This window comes from Lagenorhynchus albirostris, chromosome 20 (assembly GCF_949774975.1).
Source record: "Lagenorhynchus albirostris chromosome 20, mLagAlb1.1, whole genome shotgun sequence".
NCBI lineage: Eukaryota > Metazoa > Chordata > Mammalia > Artiodactyla > Delphinidae > Lagenorhynchus > Lagenorhynchus albirostris.
In genome coordinates, this window is record NC_083114.1 from 54,323,307 (window position 1) to 54,329,306 (window position 6,000).

The following is a 6,000-nucleotide window of genomic DNA, read 5'->3' on the forward strand; positions in this document are numbered from 1 at the left end:
TAGGCACAAACGTTGAGGGTCTGAGCCAAGTTTTCTGAAATCTCCGAGGGGCAGAGGGTGATGTATTCACCACAGGGCATCAAAGGGTCTGGATGAATCAGCCGGAGGCCAGAAAGTGAGCCAGGCAACGAAGGTGGCTTCCCACGGATACGTCCGCAAGGGGAAGGCTAACATCTCAATAACACGGAGCAGACTCCAGCGCCGAGGTCTCGGCCTCTCGGGCAACAGCACGGCCCACGTAATTCTCCTCGAATCGCAAATGGAAAAGGCAATTGAATGTCAGAGACGGTCTAAGTCTCGGCTCAGACCCAGACAGGGAACTTCTATGGAATTCCGGTCCCCCCCCCAGGCTGGGGGACAGGCTGGGGAGGCCAGCGGCAGCGAGCTCCTCCCCAGTCTGCCGGGAGATTGAATCCAGCCTGATTGTGTCCCCGGGCCCATGATGGAATTTCATCAGGGATCGCTGGGACTGGAGAGCTAATTTGCAGCCTTCTGCCACCAGCGGCTCCAGATAAAGAATGCAGAGTGTGTGCTGAGGTGTCAGAAACCGCGCCTGGCCACCATCCATCATCCTGTCAGAGCGTCACCTCGGAGAGCCCTGCTTCAAGCAGAATCGGGTGGAGGACTTTGCTCCCGAGAATATCAAACTGCAGCAAAGTCAGGTTAGGGAGTCTTTGCTCCCTCAGTCCCTTCACTACAGGTGAAGGAGTTTAGGGTTTTCCCAAGTCATCCCGACAGACAGCATCCCCTCCCTCCAGGTTCTCAGGGCCTGGGTGGCAAGAGTCATCAAACCTCATTTGGTTCTAGAAGCCTGTAAATATCACTGTGGGTTTCTGTCTTAGCAGGTGGGATAGAGAGACTGGAATGATAGAAATTCTTTGCACACAGAGAGCATTTATAAAATTCATCCACATGCCTTATCCTTACGGCCACCCTATCAGGGAGGTATTGTTATTTGCCAATTGGCAGATGAACTAAACGAGGCTCAGAGAAGTTGAGTGACTTCTCCACGTCACACAGAGAGTCGGGAGAAGGTGGGGCTTGAATCCAGTTCTTCTGACTTCAAGTCCTGCACTCTTTCCACTCTCTACGTGACAGCTAATCTTTCCTCCCAGACTCTTCCTCTCTCCCAGCCTCTCTCGTGCCGTCTGTCCTGCCAGACCTAGTCCCCAGGCACGGAGGGAGGGGTCGGCCATCCCAGTGGTAGAAGGTCACAGATCTTCAGCCCATCTGCCCTCCCTCCTCTGAGTCACATCCGGCTGGGATGAGGGAGACAGGAGCCATTTCAGGGTGGGGGGTAGGCGGTGGTCAAGTGATTCTCTTTGATCTGATAGATCCAGGAGGTCAGGCCACGCAGTTCACTTCCTGGTGAACGCGCAGGTAGACACAGGGGCTGGGGCCTGGCGCCCAGGGAAACTGTGACTCATCTGTTTGAAAATGGTACCAGCCGCCCCAATAGGAATCCTTCTGATGGAGTGATGGGATGCCCCGAGTCTCATGCTTGCTTATTCCAGTGACATGGGGCATCATTTCCAAACCCAAATGGTACCAGGGACCCCAAAATGAGGGAGAAGAGGAGGGAGTCGGGAAACAGGAACAAACCTGCCTCCAGCGTCACTGAGTGAGAGAGGCTACCAGACACATCACTCCCACCCATGGACCTTGGAGGAGTGCTCATCTCATATAATCTGTAGGGGCCAAAGGGGAAATGCCAGGCAGAATAAGAGCCCCCCAAAGATACCCACGTCCTAATCCCTGGAGCCTGTGCATGTTCCCTTACACAGCCAAAAAAGACGTGGGGCGGGGAGACTCTGTAGATGTGACTGTGTAGATGTGACTTTGACTTTGTAGATGTGAAATGTGTAGATGTAAATTTCCCTTCTTGAGAGGAGGATATGATCCCGGATTGTCTGCGTGGGCCCTAAATGCAATCATAAGACTCGTTTAAAGGGAGGCAGACAGAGATTTGACCACAGACGGGACAGGAGGATGCAACGCGACCACAGGGGGAGAGATTGGAGTGGTGCAACCCCAAGGCGAGGATGTGGGCAGCCACCGGGAGGCAAGGACCAGATCCTTCGCTCGAGCCTCCAGCGGGAACATGGTCCTACTGACACCTTGACTTTGGCTCACTGCAGCTGACTTTGAACTTCCGGCCTCCAGAACTGTAAGAGAGTACATTTCTATTGTATTAAGCCGCCCTGTTTGTCACAGTTTGTTACAGCAGCCCCAGGGAACCAATACCAGAGAGACGAACAGCACGGATGGTGACCACTGATGCTAGCAGATCTGTCCAGTAGAGCTGGGGCTGCATTCACAGAAGCAAAGCCCCGCGGAGAGCAACAGGTCTGCACGTCCGGAGGGAGAGATGGCAGTTAGGTGAACAGCAGGCCTTCCACTTCAATCCAGTTGGCTGTGTTTCTCTCCTGTCTGTCCCACTCATCCTTCTCCGTCCCGCGGCTTCCCTGACGTTCACACCTGAGTGTCTCCACTTTTGCTCTCTCTACAGTGAATCAATACAGTCTACGTCTGTGTCTGTCTTACGAGACCTCATCCTAGAACAGGGGTTCCAATTGTGCATCTTCAAGTCTGGCCTGGGGGATAGCTGTCCTCTTCACAGCCATCCCCGTGTCATGGGGCGAGGAGTGTGGCTGGCATACCTGCTTCATGTGGAAGCCCTCCTTGGACTCAGGGTCTTGTGGACCTTTCCCTTCACACACTCAGAGGTCAGGAGGCCCTTCTGGCAGGCCTCGGCGCCTGGTGGGCATGGTGACTGGAGGGGCACGCGGCAGGGAGAGGAAGCGGGGGGAGCCGTTCAGTTGAAGCAGGTGTGCAGGTGGCATGGGGAGGAAAGAGAAAAGGCGGTGGGAACAGGAGCGCGTCAGGGGGAGGTTTCCGGAGACTCAGCTGGACCATGAAGGGGGCGGCCTGGGGCCACTGGAGGAGAGTTAAAACAGAGGGTGGGGCCAACTAGGAGTGAGAATAAGGAGCCCGCATGGTGACACCGCGTGGAACAGCAAAGTTCATCTGTGGAGGAGGAGATGGGCAGATAGAAACTGAGCAGCCTCCAGAGGTGCTTGGCAACAGGGGCAATGGTGGAGTCTGAGCAGGTTGGGCAATGGAAGCACAGGGAAGCCGGTCATTCATTCACTCACTCGTTCATCCATCCAGTAAAACACCCGTGGAGCTCTGACTCTCAAAGGCATTGGGCTGAACTCTGGAGACAGGCAGCTTGAGAGGTCCGATAGGGAGGCGGCGACAGGGCCCTGAGGTCTAGAAAGCAATGAGGGGTGGACGCTGATGCTATCAGCAAGCACATGGTAGCGGAGAGAGTGGATGTCTGAGGTTATCCGGGGGAGAGTGGAACTACGAAAAGAGCACAGGGCTTGAGCAGAACCCCAAGGAAATGCCATTTAAGGACGAGCGTGAAAAGATGCCTTTTCCCAAAGGACAGGTCAGTGAATGAATGAATGAATGAATGAACTAGGGTTGTATCTCAGGACCAATGGAAGGAGAGAATACAACCCAACAAAAGGGCTTCCCTGGTGGCGCAGTGGTTGAGAGTCCGCCTGCTGATGCAGGGGACGCGGGTCTGTGCCCCGGTCCGGGAAGATCCCACATGCCGCGGAGCGGCTGGGCCCGTGAGCCATGGCCGCTGAGACTGCGCGTCTGGAGCCTGTGCTCCGCAACGGGAGAGGCCACAACAGTGAGGAGCCCGTGTACCGCAAAAAGGAGGGGGAAAAAAAATTCCAACAAAAACCCCTTGCACCCCCAGACTGGCCATGTGCAGTGCTGGGCTCTGTGGGGGACCCCAGGGGCATAATCACAGCATCCGCCCGCAAGGCTAGGAGAGAAAAAACAGTGTCTCAAGGCTGCATAGTGCATGATTAATTAACAAATGAACTGCGCAGGCTAAAATCGCATAAAAGTTCAGAGGACAGAGAAAGCGCTCAGGGCTTCAATTGTCAGGGATGGATTTGCTGAAAGGTAAGACTTGACCTGGGTTTTGAAGAAGGAGGGGTAGAATTAGTGCAGGAAAAATGTAGGCTGGGGGCCGGTCAGGATCCGCCAGGCCACGGGAAGTGTGGGAAAAGACCAGAGTTCAGGGTGCACTTGGGGTTGGGGGCGTGGAGTGGGTGCTCAGGGGTCGGGCCTCAGAGGCCTTGGTAGAATGGGGTACGTGAGGGGCCTGTGTGTCTGGCCAACACTCTTGGACTTGGTCCCACCAGTGGTTTGGGGCAAATAGAAAATTTTTCAATAGGAAGTGATGTAGCGAAGCAGGACCCATCAGAAATCCATGGCAATCGCTGGATGGGGAGGTGATGAACTGAACTGTATGCAAATGGAATGCTGGCCGCGGGAATGCAAAAGAAGAGGGTGGACCAAAAGAAGGCCCTGGAGGAAAAGCGGATGGAGAGAAAGGCTAGAGGTGCCGGCTGGGATTCTCCTCCTCTCTCTACAGCTAAGACCCTGTCATGGAGAGCCCCACAGATGACCCAGTCCTGCCCCACGGGGGCACTTGGTCTGCTTTTATCTTACGTTATTTTGTTTTAACTTATCTTGGATTTTTGCCCTATGTAGACCAGCAGGGCTGGCTCAGAGCTCTGCTCAGTGGCAGGCGTCCAGGATGGTCCTCAGGGGGCCGCGTGAAGAGCGCCAGCGCCCAGGGCCGGGCGGCGCCCATCCCCCCCCTCCAGGTGACCCCAGAGGAAACACCTCCCTTCAGAGACCTTGGGGCACAAGGCTTCCACTCCTTACCACCTTCTGCAGTAGACATACTGGAGCAGGAATGGGAAGAAAGAAATTCATTCGCATGTCCTCTCCCCAGCTCAGAGCAGTATTTTGCCCGCAACCCTATTTTCCAATCTCTCCTCTATTCACAGCTGTGTGTGTGGACAGAACGTGGAGTGTGAGAGCTTGTCGGCCCTGGGAGCAGAGGTTTAGGAGAGCTGTCCCCGACCTGAGGACCCACAAATCCACAGGGGCTGCCCCCAGGGCCATTCCCAGGAGCCCACCTGAGAGGGTCCCTGGCGGTGATCCGGTCACCTCCCTTGTATGCACCCAAGGTTCCCCTTGATTCTCTCCACATCCTGCATCTCCACCAACCCAACCCCAATCACTGACTGCACTGCTTGACTGCCAGGACCAATTTGCCTTCCTTCATTAAATTGTTTTTCCCTATGGGTATATTCGTTATCCACTGCTGCATTTTTAAAATGCCCCAAAACTTAATGGTTAAACCAACACATTTATCACGTCAAAGTTTCTCTGGGTCAGGGCATGGCTTAACTGGATCCTCACCTCTAGGTCTCACAAGGCTTCAGTCCAGGTCTTGGCCAGGGCTGGGGTCTCCTCCGCAGGCTGCCCTGGAGCAGGTTCCACCTCCAAGCTCACTCTGTGTTTGCCGACAGGATTCAGTTTCCGGTGGGCTGCTGGGCTGAAGGCTTTACTTACCCGGTACCTCAGCTGTCTTCCAGGGCTGCGGGGTCCTTTGCTAGGCTGTCTGTGTCTGGTTGGGCTGCCAGGGGAGGGGAGGAGCCTTCTGGGGGCCCAGGTTTGGAAGTGGCAGCATCCCTTCTGCCCGGATTCCAGAGGCCAGAACTCAGTCACCTGGCCCACCTGTCCGGTGGTGGAGACATGGGGGAAGCCCAGAAATGTGGCGTGAGAACGGAGAGGACAGACACGCAGGTGAACAGCCCTCCAACCTCTGCCCCACGCAGGAGCTCACGCAAGAGAGCGCGATAGTTAGTTTTACGTGTCCGCTGGACTGGGCCATGGTGGGCCCTCTGACGGCCGCCTAGACAGTATTTCTCGGTGTGTCTGGGAGGGTATTTGGGGAAAAGACTAGCGTTTAAACTGTTGAACTGAGTAAAGCACATGGATGGGTCCCCTCCAATCGCCCGAAGGCCCAAGCAGAACGTAAAGGCAGAGGAAGGGAAGATTTGTGCTCTGCCTGACTGAGCTGGGACATCCATCTTCCCCTGACCTCAGAGCTCCCGG

At 55.3% G+C, this 6,000-nt stretch overlaps 1 protein-coding gene across 1 annotated transcript in view; it reads right to left on the reverse strand.

The window, feature by feature from the left end:
• The window catches only part of RPL38 (ribosomal protein L38), a 375,334-nt gene extending 369,642 nt beyond the window's left edge, over nt 1-5,692 (reverse strand). The window contains exon 1 of the mRNA XM_060135283.1: nt 5,689-5,692. The gene's annotated coding sequence lies outside the window, so the exon portion shown is untranslated. The remainder of the gene's footprint in view (nt 1-5,688) is intronic.
• Nucleotides 5,693-6,000: the final 308 nt, after the last annotated feature.